General features: G+C 40.6%; 1 long non-coding RNA gene across 3 annotated transcripts in view; it reads right to left on the bottom strand.

Annotated features, from left to right (window-relative positions):
• The window catches only part of LOC139039492 (uncharacterized), a 43263-nt gene extending 36517 nt beyond the window's left edge, over positions 1 to 6746 (bottom strand). For all 3 annotated transcript variants that reach the window (XR_011492788.1, XR_011492789.1, XR_011492787.1), the window contains exon 1: positions 6662 to 6746. This is a non-coding gene — a long non-coding RNA (uncharacterized lncRNA). The remainder of the gene's footprint in view (positions 1 to 6661) is intronic.
• Between the last annotated feature and the right edge of the window lie 18105 nt (positions 6747 to 24851).

Raw genomic sequence — 24851 nt, 5'->3', positions numbered from 1 at the left:
ATTGCCAGAAACCAGCAGTTAATAAGGCACATCTTGGCTTTATCCTCTATACTAGCTCAGGTCAGATTTTGTATCCTTATATCTGACAGCTATTTCTCTGCTACGTGATCATTTCTGTGATCTTAGGAGAATCTGTTGTACTACCCATGAACTGACCGAGTGGGATATGAGGCATTAAGGCTGAGGAAAGGGTGTGTGTGTGTGTGTGTGTGTGTGTGTGTTTGTGTGTGTGTGTATGAGAGAGAGAAGTTCTGTGTGTTTTGGGGGCAAGGAGGATATGCATATTTTAATTTTCAGAGTTGTTGTTCAGTCACTCAGTAGTGTCCGACTCTTTGCAACCCCATGGACTGCAGCACCCCAGGCTTCCCTGTCTTTCACTATCTCCCCAAGCTTGCTCAAACCCATATCCATTGAGTCGGTGATGCCATCTAACCATCTCCACCTCTTGTCATCCCCTTCTTCTCCTGCCTTCAGTCTTTCCCAGCATTAGGGTCTTTTCAAATGAATCAGCTCTTCTCATTAGGTGGCCAAAATATTGGAACTTCAGCATCAGCCTTTCCAATGAATATTCAGGATTGATTTCCTTTAGGATTCACTGACTTGATCTTGCAGTCCAAGGGGCTCTCAAGAGTCTTCTCCAACAACACAGTTCAAAACCATCAATTTTTCAGGGCTCAGCCTTCCTTATGGCCCAACTCTCACATCCATACATGACTACTGGAAAAACCATAGCTTTGGCTAGATGGATCTTTGTAGGCAAAATAGTATCTCTGCTTTTTAATATGCTGTGTGGGTTGGTCATAGCTTTCCTTCCAAGGAGCAAGGGTCTTTTAATTTCGTGACTGCACAATCACCATCTGCAGTGATTTTGGAGCCCAAGGAAATAAAGTCTGACACTGTTTCCATTGTTTCCCTATCTATTTGCCATGAAGTGATGGGACTGGATGCCATGATCTTTGTTTTTTGAATGTTGAGTTTGAAGCCAGCTTTTTCACTCTCCTCTTTCACCTTCATCAAGAGGCTCTTTAGTTCTTCATTTTCTGCCATAAGGGTGGTGTCATCTGCATAACTGAGGTTATTGATATTTCTCCTGGCAATCTTGATTCCAGGTTGTGTTTCATCCAACCCGGCATTTCATATTATGTATTCTGCATATAGGGAGAAGGGAATGGCAACCCACTCCAGTATTCTTGCCTAGGGAATCCCATGGACAGAGGAGCCTGGTGGGCTGCTGTCCATAGGGTCACACAGAGTTGGATACGACTGAAGTGACTTAGCATGCGTGCATGCATTGGAGAAGGAAATGGCAACCCACTCCAGTATTCTTGCCTGGAGAATCCCACAGACAGAGGAGCCTGGTGGGCTGCCATCTATGGGGTTGCACAGAGTGAGACACGACTGAAGCGACTTAGCAGCAGCAGCAGCAGCAGCCACTCTGCATATAAGTTAAATAAGTAGGGTGACCCTACACGGCATGGCTCATAGGAAGGGGATGACAGAGGATGAGATGGTTGGATGGCATCACCAATTTGATTGACATGAGCTTGAGTAAGCTTCGGGAGTTGGCAATGGACAGGGAAGCCTGGCATGCTGCAGTCCATGGGGTCACAAAGAGTTGGACACGACTGAGCAACTGAAGTGAAGTAGGATGACAATATACAGCCTTGTAGTACTCCTTTCCCAATTTTGAACCAGTCCATTGTTCCATGTCTTGTACTAACTGTTGCTTCTTGACCTGCATACAGATTTCTCAGGAGGCAGGTAACATGGTCTGGTATTCCCATCTCTTCAAGAATTTTCCACAGTTTGCTGTGATACACAGAGTTAAAGGCTTTAGCACAGTAAATGAAGTAGAAGTAGATGTTTTTCAGAGACAGTGCAGTAATTTATCACCACATGAATTCCGGTCTGTGTTGGCCCTTTGTATTATTTAGCTTGCTAGTAAGAGTCTCTACTTTCATTTGTTCCAATCATAGTCATTTTTGTAAATGACTAAAGCAACTGGCTCCTTAGTTTATTTCTCCTCTTGAGATGTATGCAGGACAAAGAGTAAAACAGAGTTATTTTTGAAACTAGTAAGGGAATCTCTTACCTTCCTCCTTACATCTTTAAAAGAGGCATTTAAAAGCAGCCTTCTTCTCTGGTTAGTTCTTGCATATTTGCCTACAGAAGTGAGGTGCTAATGGTGGTGGTGAGACAGTGCGATGCCAAGGCTGTATTCCACCCAAAAGCCATGTCATCACAATTCAAACTCACTCCTCAGCACTGGGCCTTATTCGTCATGAGTCATTGATCGTATATGGACAAAACCCACTCAAACCAACTAAAGCAAAAGCATTTATTGAAAGGGCAAGGAGATGTTTTAGAATACTCTAGGGCAGGGATGTAGCTAAGCCAGGAGCAGAAGGGAACCACAAGAGTGTGTCTCTATGTCTGCTTCATTTTTCTTTCTTTCTTTTTACAGTCTAGTTTCCTCTACTTGTTTGATTACCTGATAGAAAACCTAGTTTTCCCACAGCCTTTGAGTTTAATTGTTATAGTTGTGATTCTCCAGGAAAATTTCTCTCTGTCATTGTCTGCGCCACACCCCCACCCCCTTTATCTCTTTCTCCAGGTCTGCTTTCTTAGAGAAGAGACTCTGAGTTACTAATCTGTGTCAGTTGCCCACCCTCAGACCAATCACCTATGGCTATGGTATTGGGAAGTGATACTACAAAGCAAGGCTTCACAGAGCTTGGTGGCTGTGACCATGTGCATAGGGTGGGGGTGGGTGTACGTGTGTTGATTTGGGAAGGTATATTTAACTGTGCTTCTTGGAATTTCTAGGAGCTATGCAAGTAGATGGCTATATAGTGGTTGGTCTGATCCGACAGGCTGACCCTCATAACTAGAGTCCTGTGTCTCATGAGTGTGATTTATTCTGCTTATTTCCTACAACTTTAATACTGGCTCCATGTCATCTCATAAGAAACATATTCACTGTAGCTTTAAGGAGGCAAAATGGAGCAGCAATAGCTTCCAATGATGAGCTTAAGAAAGAAAAACAGTTCTGGGAAAGGGAGTACATGATTTCCTACAATTTTCTTTTATTTCAAAGTTCTAGAAGCCTCTAATAGTATGATGCAAATTAAATAAGATTTGTGTCCTCCATGGCCAGCACAGGAGGACAGTTCTCCCAGGTGAAGGGGCTGGACCTCATGGTCCTAACTCTTTTATTATCATCCTTCTTTCAAGAATCTCCTATTATTTTCCAGTTACCGTCATTTTATTTGGGCTATGTGTGATATTTAATGTTTCTTCTTATGGATGGGCACTTGATTGCCCTGACACCCCAAAACTCAGTGGTGACAAGGTTGGTAACTTCAAACAAGATGAGAAATGAGATAATGTAACTTATAAAACATAGTCACCCTTTATGAACATTTGAAAGAGAGTGCCTTCCATTTCTTTCTGGTTGTATTTTGTCCTTGCTTTTCATAGTACCAAGACGTGTGATGAGCTTATGCAAAAAAAGTGCTGAGTTTCATCCACAAGTGAATGTTACTAGAACAGAGGCTGTGTTGTGCTTAATCATTCAGTTGTGTCCAACTCTTTGCAACCCCATGGACTGTAGCCCACCAGGCTCCTTTGTCCATGAGATTCTCCAGGCAAGAATACTGAAGTGGCTTGCCATGCCCTCCTCCAGGGGATCTTGCCAACCCAGGGATTGGACCCAGGTCTCCCCCATTGCAGGCAGATTCTTTACCATCTAAGCCACCATGGAAGCCCAAGAAAACTGGACTGGATAGCCTATCCCTTCTCTAGGAAACCTTCCTGTTCCAGGAATCAAACCAGGGTTGGGTAGAATATTCCTACTTCACCCACATGGTCTCTGTCATCATGTATTTTTTAAAAAATATTCTCTGTGAAGTTCATTTTTTTCATTATATTTGTTTTCTACTGCTGCTATAACAGATTACCACAAACTTAGTGACTTAACACAAATTCATTATTATATAGTTCTGGAGGTTGGGTTTCCCTGGTAGCTCAGTGGTAAAGAACACACCTGCAGTGCAGGTAACACAGGAGACCCAAGTTCAATCCCTAGGTTGGAAAGCTCCCCTGGAGAAGGAAATGACTACCCACTCCAATATTCTTGCCTGGGAAAGCCCATGGACAGAGGAGCCTGGAAGGCTACAGACCATGGGGTCCCAAGAGTCGGACACAACTTAGCAACTTAACTACCACCACCACAGCTCTGGAGGTCAGAAGTCCAAATGGGTCTCACTAGGATAAAATTAAAGTGTTAAAAGCCTTCCTTTCTGGAGGTTGGCCAAGGGAGAAGTATATGTATATATTAATATTTTACCTTTTCTAACTTCTAGAAGCCACTCATATCAATTGGCTTTTGACTCATTCTTCTCTCTTCAAAGCCAGCAGCAGTGTTACAGCTCTCTGGCCCTTCTGTGGTCATGTCCCCCTCTGATGACAGTTAGGAAAGGGTTTCAGGTGTTAAGAACCCAAGTGACCGGGTCCATGTGGATAATCCAGGGTAAATGCCCAATCTCAAGGCTCTAAACTTAATCCTGTCAGCAAAATCCCTTTTGCCATGTGAAATACTGTAGCATATTTCCAAGTTCTGAGGGTTAAGACACAAATATCTTTGGAAGGCCATTATGTGACTTGGTCATGGTCATGAGAACTGCTTTTAATTAGAAGAAAAAAAATTCTATGATGGACATAAAATGACTGAAACCTCTTCTGTCTTCCAGGGAATCAATATAATTCTCTATAGTAGATTGAAAGTTTTTTTTACTTCTGTTAGGAAAACAGTCATCATTGGATCTTAACAGGGCTTTTTGTTATGAAAGAACTTCCTAGACTTGGATAAGATGGGAAAGATTCAGAAGAAGAAAGTTACTGAAAATTATAAAGTAATATGGACTTTGGACCATAAAGAAGGCTGAGTGCTGAAGAATTGATGATTTCCAATTGTGGTGCTGGAGAAGACTCTTGAGAATCCCTTGGACTGTAAGGAGATCAACCCTGAATATTCATTGGAAGGACAGATGCTGAAGCTGAAGCTCCAATAATTTGGCCACCTGATATGAAGAGCTGATTCATTTGAAAAGACCCTGATGGTGGGAAAAATTGAAGGTGGGAGGAGAAGGGGACGATAGAGGATGAGATGGTGAGATAGCATCACTGATTCAATGGGCATGAATTTGAGCAAACTCCGGGAGATAGGGAAGGACAGGAGGAAAGGCTGGGATGGTGCAGTTCATGAGGCCGCAGAGTTGGACACAACTTGCTGACTGAACAACAAAAACAACATAGGTATATATACCCAATATTTATCATGAATACTTACAACCCATTTACACGTCCAAATTAACCTCTAATTTAGACTCTCCAATGTGACTGAAATTACAAATTTTCCTCTGTTTTGTCAACTTTTAAAAAAGAGAACATTGCTTTTGACCTCACTTAGGTTATACAGGTGAAGTCTACGTGGAGCAGGACTTGGAGAGCTTCCTTTGTGTTAGTTGGAGTTTATAGGGATTCTTTCTTATTCCCTGTTCCAGGGGAAATGCATACCCATGAGGCCTCGCTGCCTTTGGAGTGGTAAATTATCATATGCAAGCACATGTGTGGGGAAGGGGATGATCTCTGGAATTTTTTCCACTTGCAAGACCAAAACTCTATACTTGTTAAAAAAAAAAACAAAAACCCTACTACCCAGTTTCTCCTCTCCCCAGCCCCTGACCACCACCATTCTACTTTCTGTCTCTCTGATTTTGGCTATTCTAAGTATTTCATGCAAGTGGAATCATGCAGTATATTTTTTTTTTATGGTAAGCTTATTTAACTTAGCATAATATCCTCAAGGTTTATCCATGTTATAGCCTGTGACAGGATTTACTTCTTTTTTAAGGTTGAATAATATTCTACTGCATTTATGTACCACATTAAAAAAAAATCTTTTATTTATCAATGGACGTTTAGTTTACTTCAAATTTTGGCTGTTGTAATTCTGCACTGTACCTGGGTGTATAGTTATCTCTTTAAGATCCTATTTTAAGATTTAACTGGATACATATGCAAATGTAGGATTGCTTAATCCTATGGTAGTACTATTTTTAATTTTTTGGAGGAATTTCCATACTATTTTCCACAACAGCTGCACCATTTTACATTCCCATGCACTATGCACAAGGGTTCCTAATTTTGCGCATCCTTACCCAGACTCTCTTTTAGCTGGGTTTTCATGTGACTTAACTGATACCAAGCAGAGGCTCCTGAGAGATGTAGAAGGCAGAAGTTCATGTTGTGAACTTCTGGGCGAGCGTGGTATATAGATGTTCGATTTTCTGTGACTGAGGTAGCTGAGGTCCCAATGGCTGGTACTTAGCTTTGGAGGTGTCAGAAACAGAACATGGGACATCGATTCCACTTGCAAGGAGAGCAGCAGAAGCTGTGGGAAGCCTTCTGATTGTGGCAGCAAATACATAGTATTGTTCTAGAAGTTATACCTGAAAGCTCATCATGGTGTCTATACCTCCAGCTCTTCCAGTGATTTTGTAAGCACTGAATTCTAGGAATGATGGAGGGGGCAGGCATCACATGGTAAAACCTGATCCTTCTGCCTTCTGCTTAAACTTAAAGGAGGGATTCCTGTTACCTGTGACTGAGCCCGACTCATATAGACCCTCCATGGTAGGAGCTGCAATGTGAAATAGGGGACCTTTCGATGCTTTTGTTTCCAGCTTTATGAGAGAATGGAATGGAAAGAGAATTCTCAAGAGAATTAGAATTCTCCATTCTAAGAGAGAATGGAATCAGCACAGACTACAGCATAGATAGAGACAGAGTTTAAGTGAGACTGAATTTAGGTTCCTACTATCCAGAAGGCCCTACAACATACATTACCAGTTAATGATTTGGTTTTACAACCTACTTGTGATTACATGTGCTAAGTCACTTCAGTTGTGTCCAACTCTTTGCGACCCTATGGACTTTAGCCCACCAAGCTCCCCTGTCCATGGGATTCTCCAAGCAAGAATACTGGAGTATGTTGCCGTGCCCTCCTCCAGGGGATCTTCCCAACTCATGGATCAAACCCGAGTCTTTTGTATCTCCTGCACTTGCAGGCAGGTTCTTTACCACTAGTGCCACCTGGGAAGCCCCCTGTGATTACATGAGATATCCCCAAATCTTTACTATGAACTCCACCTTTTGTTTAAGCTAATTTAAGATGTATTTCTGCCACTAGCCAGTCAAAAGCTGAATTGAATTGAGGTGCCTTGGAGATGAATTATAACTGAATTATAACTTAAAATAATTAGTCTGTTCAGTGAGCCTACTTCTCTATCCTCCCAAATTTAGTGCTATCTATTCTGATCATTTAGAGTTTGGAGTAAGAAGGTCAAACCCAAGATTAGGGTTTGCATCCTCTCTGGTTCACAGCTACAGCCATCATCCCAAGAGATCTTTCACTGCTGGGAAATCACCTCAAATCAAGGAGCCTACTGTTGGCAGGTTATAAATCTATAAAGTGTACAAGTAGCATATAACTGGGGAACAACTTGGCCACGAAGCAAACCGCTCCAGTTGAGACAGTGCTGCCTTCCTGCCGGAACGTGGTGCTGTGCCTTTGGAAGCAACTCTCCAGGGTGGCAGTTTCAAACTTAGGAGGAGGAGCCTGTCCTTCACTGAAACGCAGTGGAGCAAAATGCAACCCCAAAACCAGACACATCCTGTCCCAAAGAGCAGCCTATCTGAAATTTCAAGCAAAATGTTTTTGTTAGCAACTAGTAACTAACTGTTAACTAGTACCCTAAAGTCTTGCCCATTTCCACCACTGGGTGGCAGCCAGTTTCCAGGTGTAGGCAGCTATGGGAGACAGCTTTCCTGGTGTGTGTGGCCACACCGTGTGTGTGCATTTTTGTCTGAAAAGATCCCTTACCCTACCCTCTGCTGAAAGCACTCATCTGGTGACCATGTTTCTCCATGGGATCCCTGCTCCCTCTGTTACTCCTGCTTTTCAGATCCTTTGACCTGCCCTTGTAGGTGCCAATCTTTGACTAGTCAATGATCCACCAGATGTGTTCCTCTGAAGGTGAAGTAAGGAAGATATGACATTACTGGTAGTGAGGTCTGGAGTTCAAAGATCCTACGGACTAAAAACAGAGTGGTGAAAGAAAAAAATTAATTGGATTTCATCAAAGAAAGTGAAAAGTCAACACATAGGATGGGAGAAAATATTTGCAAACCATATATCTGATAAAGGACTAATATCCAGAATATATAAAGAATTCTTACAACCCAACAACAAAAGACAACTCAATTTAGAAAATGAGCGAAGGATATGAACAGACATTTCTATATGTACAAATGGCAAATAAGCACATGAAAAGATGCTTAACATCATCGAGAGGTGGTCCATGCCTGGTGGGGAGTGGTGCTTATACGCTAATGGGGGAAGAGACTAAAATCAGTAAAAACATACACATACATAAACCCTATACATAATTAGGAATTGGGCAGAAATGAGGATAAACTTTGGTACAAAAGATGGACCTTAAGCAAAATTTAGTTTGCTGGGAAGAGTGGGCTGAGGAGAGCTCCTTATTACGTGGAGAAACAAATGAAGGCCAGGGTTCAGAGCACCACAATGCTAATGCAGATGCCAGGCTGGCCATTCCTGTATGAATATTTGTCATTTTCTGGGCCTCAACTTTCCAGATTGCGAAAGGGAGAGAGGTGGGTTAGATTATATCTATAGCCCTTTAGGGCGCTGCCTCATCGGCTCAGTGGTAAAGAATCTGCCTGCAGTTCAGGAGATGTAGGGGATGTGGGTCCGATCCCTGGGTCAGGAATATCCCCTGGAGGAGGGCATGGCAACCCACAGCAGTGTTCTTACCTGGAGAATCCCATGGACAGAGGAGCCTGGCAGGCTGCAGTCCATGGGGGTCGCAAAGAGTTGGACACAACTGAAGCGACTAAGCACACACGGCCCTTTAGGGTTTTTACAAGTTGTTTTTCCTGTTATAGTGGAAAGTGGAATTGATTTAATAAGGGACAAGAGTCTTGGGAAGAGAACTATAAAATTTATTAGCAAAAGCTAATTTCTCTGATTGGGGGCCACTCTTGGCCCAAATATCCAAAAAGGGATATTTTACAGGTTTATTCTTATGGGTGTTTGTAGGATTCAGGGATGTTTATGTATCTGGTTGAAGGAGAGGAGGAATAGAATTCCATATACATCACTGATATTTGACTAAGTGATCTGGTTGATTCCACCAGCTGCCCATATATGGTATATTTGTGTCTGAGATTGAAATTGAGACTGTGAAAGCAAAGTGTTGGGAGGAAATATGGCATTTTAAAAGAATGTCTCCGAAGTGCTCGGGCCTGGTGCACTGGGAATACCCAGAGGGATCGGGTGGAGAGGGAGGTGGGAGAGGGGATCAGGATGGGGAATACATGTAAATCCATGGCTGATTCATGTCAATGTATGACAAAAACCACTACAATATTGTAAAGTAATTAGCCTCCAATTAATAAAAATAAATGGAAAAAAATAAAAGAATGTCTCCTTATACTTTTTTGTAGCCTGCATAGAGACAGAGAGAGAGAGAGCAGATGACAATGCCCTTCTGTAGCTGGAACTCAGGGCTGACTCACTGATCCATAGCTGTCCCCCGTAACGCTCCACTCCTTCATTCCTGCCAGACCACCTTCTCCTTTATGTCACTTCTCATCCTCTGTCATTCTTAACACTCCTTCAGTCTGCTTTTGACTCCACTTGACTCACTGAGTGGACTGAACTCCAAATCAGTTGCTTCCTCACCCCAACAGTTCTCAAGTTATTTGTCTCACTGTCTTCCCACCCTGTCTTCCAACTCAATGGGAGCTCCCTCAATCCCCCTCATCCCTGACAAGGTTCACCCTTGCTTTCTTTGGGACTTGCACCCTGGGAGTTTGTCTCTGTCTTTTCAAACCTCCTTTTCATCTCAGCCAAAATTCCACCATGCCCCCTAACAAGACTACTTCCTGACACCGGCCCTTTAATAATGCTGTACATCTGTATATTTTGTCCTTTTCTATTGGCATTTTCCAGTTTACAAAAATAAACCACTTTTTTTGGCCCAGGTTTAATATTCAGAAATATTAGTAATAAAAATAAAATGAAGTTAATATTTTAACCCAATCTCCTAGTTATTGTTGAAATTTGAGGGAACAGAGCTTCAGATCAAGTTGCGAGGAGGACACATTTTGAATAGCAACCCCAACTCATAGGGGCTTCAACATTAAATGAAAATCCTAAAGAGGGGCTGGTCACAGGGAAGACTTGATTTTATGATTCACTGATATCATCAAGAACCTGATTGCTGGGGCGATCCTAAGATGGCAGAGGAATAGGATGGGGAGACCACTTTCTGCCCCCCAAATTCATCAAAAGAACATTTGAATGCTGAATAAATTCCACAAAACAGCTTCTGAATGCTGGCAGAGGACGTCAGGCACCCAGAAAGGCAGCCCATTGTCTTCGAAAGGAGGTAGGACAAAATATAAAAGATAAAAAGAGAGGCAAAAGAGGTAGGGATGGAGATCTGTCCCTGGAAGGGAGTCTTAAAAAAGAGAGAAGTTTCCAAACACCAGGAAACACTCTCACTGGTGAGTCTGTGGTGAGCCTTGAAACCTCAGAGGGCAACATAACCATGGACACACGGTGTGGCCACACACACTAAGAAAGCTGTCTGCCATAGCTGCCTACACCTGGAAACTGGCTGCCACCCAATGGTGGAAATGGGCAAGGCTTTAGGATACTAGTTAACAGTTAGTTACTAGTTGCACCACATGATACAATAGACCAGTTAGACCTAATTGATATCTATAGGACATTTCACCCCAAAACAATGAATTTCACCTTTTTCTCAAGAGCACATGGAACCTTCTCCAGGATAGATCACATCCTGGGCCATAAATCTAGCCTTGGTAAACTCACAAAAATTGAAATCATTCCAAGCATCTTTTCTGACCACAAGGCAGTAAGATTAGATCTCAATTACAGGAGAAAAACTATTAAAAAGTCCAACATACGGAGGCTGAACAACACACTACGGAATAACCAACAAATCACAGAAGAAATCAAAAAAGAAATCAAAATATGCATAGAAATGAATGAAAATGAAAACACAACAACCCAAAACCCGTGGGACACTGTAAAAGCAGTGCTAAGGGGAAGGTTCATAGCAATACAGGCACCTCAAGAAACAAGAAAAAATCAAATAAGTAACCTAACTCTACACCTAAAGCAACTAGAAAAGGAAGAAATGAAGAACCCAAGGGTCAGTAGAAGGAAAGAAATCTTAAAAATTAGGGCAGAAATAAATGCAAAAGAAACAAAAGAGACCATAGCAAAAATCAACAAAGCCAAAAGCTGGTTCTTTGAGAAGATAAATAAAATTGACAAACCATTACCCAGACTCATCAAGAAACAAAGGGAGAAAAATCAAATCAATAAAATTAGAAATGAAAATGGAGAGATCACAACAGACAACACAGAAATACAAGGGATCATAAGAGACTACTATCAGCAACTATGCACCAATAAACTGGACAACTTGGAAGAAATGGGCAAATTCTTAGAAAAGTACAACTTTCCAAAACTGAACCAGGAAGAAATAGAAAATCCTAACAGACCCATCACAAGCACGGAAATTGAAACTATAATCAGAAATCTTCCAGCAAACAAAAGCCCAGGACCACATGGCTTCACAGCTGAAATCTACCAAAAATTGAGAGAAGAGCTAACACCTATCCTACTCAAACTCTTCCAGAAAATTGCAGAGGAAGGTAAACTTCCAAACTCATTCTGTGAGGCCACCATCATCCTAATATCAAAACCTGCCAAAGATGCCACAAAAAAAGAAAACTACAGGCCAATATCACTGATGATCATAGATGCAAAAACCCTTAACAACATTCTAGCAAACAGAATCCAACAACACATTAAAAAGATCATACATCATGACCAAGTGGGCTTTATCACAGGGATGCAAGGATTCTTCAATATCCACAAATCAATCAATGTAATACACTACATTAACAAATTGAAAAATAAAAACCATATGATTATCTCAATAGATGCAGAGAAAGCCTTTGACAAAATTCAACATCCATTTATGATAAAAACCCTCCAGAAAGCAGGAATAGAAAGACCATACCTCAACATAATAAAAGCTATATATGACAAACCCACAGCAAACATTATCCTCAATGGTGAAAAATTGAAAGCATTTCCCCTAAAGTCAGGAACAAGGGAAGGGTGCCCATTCTCACCACTAGTATTCAACACAGTTTTGGAAGTTTTGGCCACATCAATCAGAGCAGAAAAAGAAATAAGAGGAATCCAGATTGGAAAAGAAGAAGTAAAACTCTCACTGTTTGCCAATGACATGATCCTCTACGTAGAAAACCCTAAAGACTCCACCAGAAAATTAGTAGAGCTAGTCAATGAATATAGTAAAGTTTCAAGATATAAAATCAACACACAGAAATCCCTTGCATTCCTATACACTAATAATGATAAAATAGAGAGAAATTAAGGAAACAATCCCATTCACTATTGCAACGAAAATAATAAAATACTTAGAAATATATCTACTGAAAGAAACAAAAGACCTATATATAGAAAACTATAAAACATTGGTGTCAGAAATCAAAGAGGACACTAATAGATGGAGAAATATACCGTGTTCATGGATCAGAAGAATCAATATAGTGAAAATGAATATACTACCCAAAGCAATCTATAGATTCAATGCAATCCCTATCAAGCTACCAACAGTAGTTTTCAGAGAACTAGAACTAATAATTTCACAATTTGTATGGAAATACAAAAAATCTCAAATAGCCAACGCAATCTTGAGAAAGAAGAATGGAACTGGAGGAATCAACCTGCCTGGCTTCAGTCTCTACTACAAAGCCACAGTCATCAAGACAATATGGTACTGGCACAAAGACAGAAACATAGATCAATGGAACAAAATAGAAAGCCCAGAGATAAATCCATGCACCTATGGACACCTTATCTTTGACAAAGGAGGCAAGAATATAGAGTGGAGAAAAGACAATCTCTTTAAGAAGTGGTGCTGGGCAAACTGGTCAACCACTTGGAAAAGAATGAAGCTAGAACACTTTCTAACACCATACACAAAAATACACTCAAATGGATTAAAGATCTAAATGTAAGACCAGAAACTATAAAACTCCTAGAGGAGAACATAGGCAAAACACTCTCCAACATAAATCACAGCAGGATCCTCTATGACTCACCTCCCAGAATATTGGAAGTAAAAGTAAAAATAGCCGAATGGGACCTAATTAAAATTAAAAGCTTCTGCACAACAAAAGAAACTATAAACAAGGTGAAAAGACAGCCTTCAGAATGGGAGAAAATAATAGCAAATAAAGCAATGGGTAAAGAATTAATCTCAAAAATATACAAGCAACTCCTATAGCTCAATTCCAGAAAAATAAATGGCAATCAAAAAGTGGGCCAAAGAACTAAACAGACATTTCTCCAAAGAAGACATACAGATGGCTAACAAACACATGAAATGATGCTCAACATCACTTATTATCAGAGAAATGCAAATCAAAACCACAATTAGGTACCATTTCACTCCAGTCAGAATGGCTGCTGTCCAAAACTCTTTAAGCACTAAATGCTGGAGAGGGTGTGGAGAAAAGGGAACCCTCTTACACTGTTGGTGAGAATGCAAACTAGTACAGCCACTATGGAGAACAGTGTGGAGATTCCTTAAAAAGCTGGAAATAGAACTGCCATATGACCCAGCAATCCCACTGCTGGGCATACACACTGAGGAAACCAGAATTGAAAGAGACACGTGTACCCCAATGTTCATCACAGCACTGTTTATAATATCCAGGATATGGAAGCAACCTAGATGTGCATCAGCAGATGAATGGATAAGAAAGCTGTGGTACATATACACAATGGAGTATGACTCAGCCATTAAAAAGAATACATCTGAATCAATATTAATGAGGTGGATGAAACTGGAGCTTATTATACAGAGTGAAGTAAGCCAGAAAGAAAAACACCAATGCAGTATACTAATGCATATATATGGAATTTAGAATGATGGTAACAATAACCCCGTATGTGAGACAGCAAAAGAGACACAGATATATAGAACAGTCGTTTGGACTCTGTGGGCGAGGGCGAGGGTGGGATGATTTGGGAGAATGGCATTGAAACATGTAAATTGTCATACGTGAAATGAATCGCCAGTCCAGCTTTGATGCATGAGACAGGATGCTTGGGGCTGGTGCACTGGGATGACCCAGAGGGATGGGATTGGGAGGGAGATGGGAGGGGGGTTCAGGATGGGGAACACATGTACACCTGTGGTGGATTAATGTCAATGTATGGCAAAACCAATACCATATAGTAAAGTAATTAGCCTCCAATTAAAAGTTAAAATTTATATTAAAAAAAATAAATCACTACAGCCAAAGCGGGGGGGTGGGGTTGGGGGGGAAGAACCTGATTGCTGTCATTTTGTCTTTTTCCCCTTCCGTGGTGTCCACTTTATTTAAAATGAGCTCTTCTTAAGGTCCCAAGATTCCAGTAAGCATTTGATGAACTGTAGGCTTTCTATACAGGCCAGAGAAACTTTATTCCTGCCTCCCCAGCCAAAGTCCTGTTGTTTACTCTGATTGGTTTGACTCAGGTTGTGTGCTCATCTCTGACTACTGTGGTTATGGAGGAAAATGTAATGATTGCCATAGTTTCAGCTACATGCTCTACTCCTGTAGCTGGAGTGAAGTTTTCCTTCCTGAAACTGTGTGACTCCCTTAAACTAAACCAGAGTGCTTGTCCTTTATTCATTCACCTACAGAACATGCAGATGGGTTTGGACTGATTACTGACTCCTCTCTGAACCTATGTCTAGTTGGTGCTCTAACTTTTCTTAGCTCCAGCCCTCCCACTCAAGTCATAGCACTAGATGTTAGCAAAGTACCATGTGGAAAAGCCCAGAATTGTGTATGGAAACCTGTGGGCAGAGATGAAAGGATGCACAGAAATGATGGGGGGGTGAGGTAAGGACTGCTTGGCCCTATAATAGTCATGTGGTGATGTCACAACTTTAACTCTCCAAACATCTGCTGGAGACTCCTCTTGCTAAAAGTGGAACAGCTGATTAGAGGACAAAATGAATTCTGACCAGAAAGGAAAAGCAGTTGGTGAAACAGAAGGTATGGGAGACATGGGAGGAAGTGACTGAATCACCCTGGAATTCATAATGGCAGAGAAAGGGAACAAATGGGCATGTTCAGACACATCCATTGGATTCTTTTTAATCATAGAAAGGTAAAAATGAGTCCATAGTTTCTAAAAGGGACTATCACTTAAGAAGAATAAGTAGCTTTAAAATAAAGAATGCTTACTCTATAATTTTGGTTTATCCTAATGAGAAGGACTCTGAGAAGACATTAAAGACATACAATGTGCTCAAGGAAAAATCCAAGCTTAGATTTAGAAGGAACAAAAACAGAATCTTAGAAGCAGGGCACATAGCTAAGGATGCATGTAAGACCGCAGATGTGGCACAAATCTGTACAGATGCTACATCCAGAACTTGGAATGTAAGTTGAGAATTGGGAAAATGTTAAAAACCAAACACTGTAGAGTATATAGAAGTATAAATATAATGTTGTACACAAAAATCTTACATAATGTTGCAATCCAATGTTCAGTTCAATTCAGCTGCTCAGTCGTGTTTGACTCTTTGTGACCCCATGGATTGCAGCATGCCAGGCACCCCTGTCCATCACCAGCTCCTGAAGCTTGCTCAAACTCATGTCCATCGAGTCGGTGATGCCATCCAACCATCTCCACCTCTGTCATCCCCTTCTCCTCCTGCCTTCAATCTTTCCCTGCATCAGGGTCTTTTCTAATGAGTCAGTTCTGCACATCAGGTGGCCAAAGTATTGCAGTTTCAACTTCAGCATCAGTCCTTCCAATGAATATCCAGGACTGATTTCCTTTAGCATTGACTGGTTTGATCTTGCAGTCCAAGGGACTCTCAAGAGTCTTCTCCACCATCACAGTTCAAAAGCATCAATTCTTTGGTGCTCAGTTTTCTTTATAGTCCAACTCTCATATCCATACATGACTACTGGAAAAACCATAGCATTGACTAGATGGGCCTTTGTCAGCGAAGTAATGTCTTTGCTTTTTAATATGCTATCTAGGTTGGTCATAGTTTTTCTTCCAAGGAGCAAGCATCTTTTAATTTCATGGCTGCAGTCACCATCTGCAGTGATTTTAGACCCCAAGAAAATAAAATCTGTCACTGTTTACAAATTCAATGTTACATCAGTAAAAATAAATAAAAATTCTTTTAAAAAATATTTGGTGTTTTCACTTATTTTTTAAAGTTAAAAACACACGCACACACAAAAAAGGAAGAGATCATTGTTTGGGGAAAATGGGTATCAAATGAAATGACAGAGAAAGCAGAACCCCCTCAGCTGCCTTTTTAACGTGCCTCTCCCCTCTTAAGGACGGGGAAGGCAATGGCAACCCACTTCAGTACTCTTGCCTGGAAAATCCCATGAATGGAGGAGCCTGGTAGGCTGCAGTCCATGGGGTCGCTGAGGGTCGGACATGACTGAGCGACTTCACTTTCACTTTTCACTTCCATGCATTGGAGAAGGAAATGGCAACCCACTCCAGTGTTCTTGCCTGGAGAATCCCAGGGATGTGGGAACCTGGTGGGCTGCCGTCTATGGGGTCACACAGAGTCGGACACGACTGAAGTGACTTAGCAGCAGCAGCAGCCCTTCATAAAAAAAAGGTTTTTTAATACAGAAATGCTAATATGTCAAAGAATACTATAGTCCAAGAGAGTAAAGATGATAGTAAAAGTATTAGCCCATTAAAATGCATTTAGTACTTAACCCAAATGCATTATATCTATCCAAAGATATCAAAGCAACTTGCTTATGTGTTTATCTTGGGATCTTGTAATAGGCAGAATAATGGCCTCTTCCAAAGATGTCCTCATTCTTATCCCCAAAATCTGTGACAGTGCCCCCTGATGTGGCTACAGGGACTTGACTGATGTGGTTAACTTAAAGATCTTGAGATGGAAAGTTTACCCGGTTATCTGGGTGGCAAAATGTAATCACAAGGATCCTTATAAAGAGGACACAGGAAAACCAGAGAAGAGAAGAGAGGATCATGGAAACAAAGGTTAGAGATGTGATATGGGTGGTGTTTAGAAGCTGGAAAAGGCAAGGGAATGTGTTTTGCCTTCAAAGACTCCAGAAGGTATGCTGCCGTGCTGATACCTCGGTATGTCGATACTGATTTTAGCCAGTGGTATTGATTTCTGACTTCTGAACTCCAGAACTGTAACACGACAAATCTACACTGTTTTAAGACAATAAATATATGGTAATTTGTTACAGGAGCAATAGGAAACTAATACGGGATCATTACATCAGACTTGGAAAACCACTGCAAAAATAAAATTTACCAAAGGATGGTGGTGGGCATGTTCCAGTTTCATAGGGAGAATTCACAAACTTGGTATTAATTATTGGTGAAATTTTGAATTAAATTACTAAACTAATAGTTTGAAAGCACTTAGAAAGGTGGAAATCATCAGGAGCAAGTATCAATAAACTAAGACTCAATTATCTCTAAATAGGTCACTGAGGTTTTCAAGTTATTAGGATTATCAGGGATATGTCTGCATGGAGCAAAAAAGATTCAGCAAAGCTTTTGATAAAGTGCCCTATGATAATTATGGAGACAAAATTAATGTAGACTAAACCACAGAAAATTTAGGTGGATTTATAGTTGACTGAACAAATATATCTGAAGTATGCTGATTTAGTGGATCAAAACCAATTTGGAAAAAAAATCTTCCCTGCTTTTTGGACCAAATCCTATCAAGAGTTTTCAAAATCAACAATATGGATGGTTATGTAAATGTATCTTACTAAGACAATATTAATAGGTGAATGGAAAGAATTAGTATTTTTAAAATCTCAAGGTGGAAAAATTGGACAGAAGCTAGTAGGATAAAATTGAAAAGGGATGTATGTAATATCTGGCACTTTTCTTAAAAATTTTTTTTTCAAAATTACTGTGTAGAAGAGACCTGGACTGGCAGAAATTATTATTTCAGAACAAAACAATACTTGGTAATTTTAGTTGATAATGAATTAAGTTTGAATTAAGAAGAATGTGATCTAACTACAAGTTAATCTTGAGTTGCATTTTTGGAAGCTGAACCTTTAGATCTGCAATGGTCTGACTGCTGCTGGAGTGTGGATCTGGTTTTGTCACCACACAAGCAGGCTGTAATCTGAAGGATTCTGGAAGACATATCTGTGATCATGGTCAGGAAGATATAAGTGCCTTGCAGGGCCAACATGTGGACCAGCTTGGTTAGAGTGGAGGGCTCTCACTGTAGAAGAGATGAGAAGAATCATGTTGGCAGGGTAGATTAAAGCTGATTGCAGAGGCTCAGCTCTTGAATTATCAACCTAAGGAAGGTAAGTCATTTTTTAGGCAATTAAGGAGGTTTCAGACATTCTTAAGTGGTAGAGGGCAGATGAGAGTTGTGTTTTTGAGGTTAGAGCTGACATTTGAATGACAGAGTCAGAGTGATGGAAAAGTAAGACTGGGACGGCATTCTGGTGTTCAGTTTGCTGGATATTTAACATTGAGCAAGATTGTTTACCTCTTTGTCTCCTTTACCTTCCTGTCTCCTTACCTGTGATATAGGAATTATAAGAGAATTTACCTTATAAAGTAGATTGAGGATTAAATAATTTATATGTGTGATGTATCTGGAACAGTTCTTTGTATAAAATAATGCTCAAAAAATTCTAGCAAGTCACTACTATTAGAGTTCAAACATGGAATGTGTGGGGGAGTAAAAACTACTGACAGGAGGGGACAACTGCATGGAGCATGAAGAAGACAAAATCCAGGGGCCTTGTTGCTTTCCTGGACCCTCAGCTGTTCTTATCAGTCTCTCTCATGTGCTCCACCCTTTGCTCTCATCATGGTTGCAGGGATGGGTCAACATGTACTCCACCTGAAGTCTTGCTCTTCACCCATGCCCAGATGATTTCCATAGTCATTTAGCTCTTATGTTTTATTTATTGATTATCTTTTCGTGTGTATTCATGTCTGACTCTGCTCAACTCAGCCTTATTAAGGTCAGGGACTGTTTTACATATTCCTTTTTATCTCCCACAGCATCTGGCACAGTGTCTTGCATGTAATGCATGCTCCAAAACTGAATAAAGGCACAGGTTAAGTTAAAGATGATTCCCAGTTTCCAAGCATTTCTTATGGGGGAAGTGCTTGTGCCTGGGATGAAAGAATGAAGCACAATGAGAAACAATTAGCTTCAGAAGTCAATGTGTTCATCTTTGGGGTATAGTGATGTCATAAATAACTTGGGGTTAGTTCCAAAGACACTAAAGCTGAAATTTAATGTAGACAAAATTGCCATTTAAATCCCTTATATCTCAAAGTCTATAAGTGATTTCAGTTGCATTGGAACTGGTCATTCTCTCTTAAGTTGAATACAGATAAAGTTATTGGGTTGTGTTTAGAGGGCATGCTACACCAAAGATTATGCTTTCCTGGGTATGTGAATAGGAGGTGAATAGGAGGCCATTCAGGTATGACTTAAGCCAAATCCGTTATGATTATACAGTACAGCTTCTGTCTGCATCTTTTCGAAGTGGGTCTTATGAATTATGCATCTTCATAGTGTATATGTTGAACTTCATTGTGACTTTAGGTGGGTGGTTTAATGCTTCATGACTCCCTGGCTGATAACCTTTTTTAAAAAAAAAACTTTTATTTTGTATTGGAGTGTAGCCAATTAACAAACAATGTTGTGATAGTTTGAGGAGAACAGTGAGCAAAGGGACCCAGCCACACATATACATATATCCCTTCTTCCCCAAATTCTCCTCCAATTCAGGTTGCCACATAACATTGAGCAGAGTTCCATGTGTTATACAGTAGGTCCTTTTTTGTTACTGGTTGATAACCTTTAAAAAAATTAATTTATTTATTTTAATTGGAGGCTAATTACTTTACAATATTGTAGTGGTTTTTGCCATACATTGACATGGATCAGCCCTTTTAATGTCACCTAAAGAGGTAAAGGCAGAGGAGTCAGAGATCAAATTGCCAACATCCACTGGATCATCGAAAAAGCAAGAGAGTTCCAGAAAACATCTATTTCTGCTTTATTGACTATGCCAAAGCCTTTGAGTGTGTGGATCACAATAAACTGTGGAAAATTCTGAAAGAGATGGGAATAACAGACCACCTGACCTGCCTCCTGAGAAATCTGTATTCAGGTCAAAAAGCAACAGTTAGAACAGGACATGGAATAATGGACTGGTTCCAAATCACGGAAGGCGTATGTCAAGGCTGTACATTGTCACCCTATTTATTTAACTTATATGCAGAGTACATCATGAGAAATGCTGGGCTGGGGGAAGCACAAGCTGGAATCAAGATTGCTGGGAGAAATATCAATAACCTCAGATATGCGGATGATACCACCCTTATGGCAGAATGTGAAGAACTAAAGAGCCTCTTGATGAAAGTGAAAGAGGAGAGTGAAAAGGTTGGCTTAAAGCTCAACATTCAGAAAACTAAGATCATGGCATCTGGTCCCATCACTTCATGGCAAATAGATGGGGAAACAGTGGAAACAATGGCTGACTTTATTTTTCTGGGCTCCAAAATCACTGCAGATGGTGATTGCAGCCATGAAATTAAAAGACACTTGCTCCTTGGAAGGAAAGTTATGACTGACCTAGAGAGCGTATTAAAAAGCAGAGACATTACTTTGCCAACAAAGGTCCATCTAGTCAAGGCTATGGTTTTTCCAGTGGTCATGTGTGGATGTGAGAGTTGGACTATAAAGAAAGCTGAGTGCCAAAGAATTGATGCTTTTGAACTGTGGTGTTGGAGAAGACTCTGGAGAGCCCCTTGGACTGCAAGGAGATCCAACCAGTCCATCCTAAAGGAGATCAGTCCTGGGCGTTCATTGGAGGGACTGATGTTGAAGCTGAAACTCCAATACTTTGGCCACCTTATGCGAAGAGCTGACTCATTGGAAAAGACCCTGATGCTAGGAAATATTGAGGGCAGGAGAAGGGGAAGACAGAGGATGAGATGGTTGGATGGCATCACCGAGTCGATGGACATGGGTTTGGGTGGACTCCAGGAGTTGGTGATGGGTAGGGAGGCCTGGTGTGCTGTGGTTCATGGGGTCACAAAAGTTGGACATGACTGAGGGACTGAGCTGAACTGACTGAAAGAGGTAAATAATGCTGAAGAAGCTGAAGTTGAACAGTTATATGAAGACTTACAAGACCTCTTAGAACTAACACCAAAAAAAGATGTCCTTTTCATCATAGTGAACTGGAAAGCAAAAGTAGGAAGTCAAGAGATACCTGGATTAACAGGCGAGTTTGGTCTTGGAGTACAAAATGAAGCAGGGCAAAGGCTAACAGAGTTTTGCCAAGAGACTGCACTGGTCATAGCAAACACCCTCTTCCAACAACACAATGGAGGACTACACATGGACATCATCAGATAGTCAGTACTGAAATCAGATTAATTATATTCTTTGCAGACAAAGATGGAGACGCTCTATATATTCAGCAAAACAAGACTGGGAGCTGACTGTGGCTCAGATTATGCTCCTTATTGAAAAATTCAGACTTAAATTGAAGAGAGTAGGGGAAACAAGTAGGCCATTCAGGTATGACCTAAACCAAATCCCTTATGTGATTATATAGTAGAGGTGATGAATAGATTCAAAGGATTAGATCCTATAGATAGACTGTCTAAAAAACTACGGACAGAGGTTCATAACAATGTACAGGAGGTGCACCAAAATCATCTCCAAGAAAAAGAAATGCAAGAAAGCAAAATTATTGTCTAAGGAATCCTTACAAATAGCAGAGAAAAGAAGAGAAGCAAAAGGCAGGGGAGAAAGGGAAAGATATATGCACTGAATGCAGATTTCTAGAGAATAGCAAGGAGAGTTAAGTTAGTTAAGTTAGTTTGTTTGCTACAAACAAAGCTAGTGGAGGTGATAGAATTCCAGCTGAGCTACTTCAAATCCTAAAATATGATGCTGTTAAAGTGATGCATTCAATGTGTCAGCAAATTTGGAAAACTCAGCAGTGGTCACAGGACTGGAAAAAGTCAGTTTTCATTTCAATCCCAAAGAAGGGCAATGCCAAAGAATGTTCAAAGTACTGTACAAGTGTGTTCATTTCACATTCTAGCAAGGCGATGCTCCAAAATCCTTCAAGCCAGGCTTCAACAGTATGTGAACTGAGAACTTCCAGATGTACAAGCTGGATTTAGAAAAGGCAGAAGAACCAGAGAACAAATTGCCAATATCCATTGGATCATGGGAATTCCAGAAAAAGCATCTACTTCTGCTTTATTGACTATGCTAAAGCCTTTGACTGTGTGGATCACAACAAACTGTGGAAAATTCTTAAAGAGAAGGGAACACCAGACCACCTTACCTGTCTCCTGAGAAACCTCTATGCAGGTCAAGAAGCAACAGTTAGAACTGAACAGGGAACAATGGACTGCTTCAAAATTGGGAAAGGAGTACATTAAGGCTGTATATTGTCACCCTGCTTACTTAACTTCTATGCAGAGTACATCATGCAAAATGCTGGGCTGGGTGAAACACAAACTGGAATCAAGATTTCCAGGAGAAGTATTAATAGCCTCAGATATGCAGATGACATCACTGTAGTGGCAGAAAGTGAAGAGGAACTAAAGAGCCTCTTGATGAGGGCAAAAGAGGAGAGTGAAAAAGCTGGCTTAAAACTCAACATTCAAAAAACTAAAATCATGGTATCCGGTACCATCACTTCATGGCAAATAGATGGGGAAAAAGTGGCAGCTGTGACAGATTTTATTTCTTGGGCTCCAAAATCACTGTGGATGGTGACTGCAGCCATGAAATTAAAAGACATTTGCTCCTTGAAAGAAAATCTATAACAACCTAGACAGTGTACTAAAAAGCAGAGACATCACTTTGCTGACAAAGGTCTGTAGAGTCAAAGCTATGGTTTTTCCAGTAGTCATGTATGGATGTCATGCATGTGAGAGTTTGATCACAAAAAAGGTTGAGCACCACAGAACTGATGCTCTCAAGCTGTGGTGCTGGAGAAGACTCTTGAGAGTCCCTTGGACTGCAAGGAGATCAAACCAGTCAGTCCTAAAGGAAATCAACCCTGAATATTCATTGGAAGGACTGATACTAAAGATGAAGCTCCAATACTTTGACCGCCTGATGGAAGAGTTGACTCATCAGAAAATACCCTGATGCTGGGAAAGATTGAAGGCAGGAGGAGAAGTGGGCAGCAGAGGATGAGCTGGTTAGAGAGCATCACTGACTCAAATGCACATGAATTTGAGCAAACTTCAGGAGATAGTGAAGGACAGGGAAGCCTGGCATGCTGCAGTCTGTGGGATTACAAAAAATCAGACATGAAGAGTCAACTGAACAACAACAAAAGGGGTAAATGGCCTATCATTTGGGAAATCTAAATAAACAAATGGCATTAAAGATGCCTTTCACTCAGAGTTGGGCTTGGAAGTTGGTGTGGAGGTGAAAGGGAGGGTGAATCCCCTCCATACATTTAAATCTTCCCTTCTTCTCTCCATAGTTGTTCCTCTACTTTCTTCATTATCCCAAATATACCCATACAGGAGGAGAAAGCAAAGAATATTCAGGAAATGCTCTTCATTCCTTTAGCAGATGTGTACTATTGCATCAATCAGCACATTAGTAGACTCTTTGGGATAAAAAGACTATCAACCTAATACTGTGTGTAACCATTCACAATTATAATTCGAGAGGATTTTTATTTTTTATTTTTATTTATTTTTATTTTATTTTATTTATTTATTTTTCATTTATTTTTATTAGTTGGAGGCTAATTACTTTACAATATTGTAGTGGGTTTTGTCATACATTGACATGAATCAGCCATGGATTTACATGTATTCCCCATCCCGGTCCCCCCTCCCACCTCCCTCTCTACCCGATCCCTCTGGGTCTTCCCAGTGCCCCAGGCCTGAGCACTTGTCTCATGCATCCAACCTGGGCTGGTGATCTGTTTCAACATAGATAATATACATGTTTCGATGCTGTTCTCTCGAAACATCCCACCGAGGGGACATTTTTAAAACATCAATTAACTTTAGAGGGAAATGTGCAAGTCCAAGTGCAGTGTTTTACTTAGCTAGACTTAAACAATTTTAACAATCCTGATGAATGTGGAAGCCAGCAATTGAATAAAGCAACTCTTTAGGCATCTCATCTTAGGAACAATCTAGCCATGTAGTGATGGTCAATAGATGACAATTGACTAATAGAAATTAGCCATGAACTAAGCCTAAATATGAACAACTTGAGTTCTTCACCTCAAATGCCCGAAAAGAATTGCCTTGTTTTGTTGATATTGCTGTTAAGGAAAAATAAAATCATGAATCTGGATATCCTTCCCCCTAATATTAACCATCTGCACAAATGTAACCTACTTATTTCCTGGCTGACATTCGACATTTGTGGTTCTTTCTTTGCACACTGATTACATGAAAACTCCCTAATGGTGTCTGGTGCTCAGTTAACATAATGTAGGACCATCCTCTGTAGGCTAGCTTTGAGTTCTTTTCCAGCTACAAGCCCCCTTCTCCAAAATCCCTTAAATTCAACTATTAAAACTCCAAGAGG

This window comes from Odocoileus virginianus, chromosome 18, assembly GCF_023699985.2.
Source record: "Odocoileus virginianus isolate 20LAN1187 ecotype Illinois chromosome 18, Ovbor_1.2, whole genome shotgun sequence".
NCBI lineage: Eukaryota > Metazoa > Chordata > Mammalia > Artiodactyla > Cervidae > Odocoileus > Odocoileus virginianus.
The sequence above is the reverse complement of the archived record's forward strand: the minus strand, read 5'-3'. Positions and strand labels throughout refer to the sequence as shown.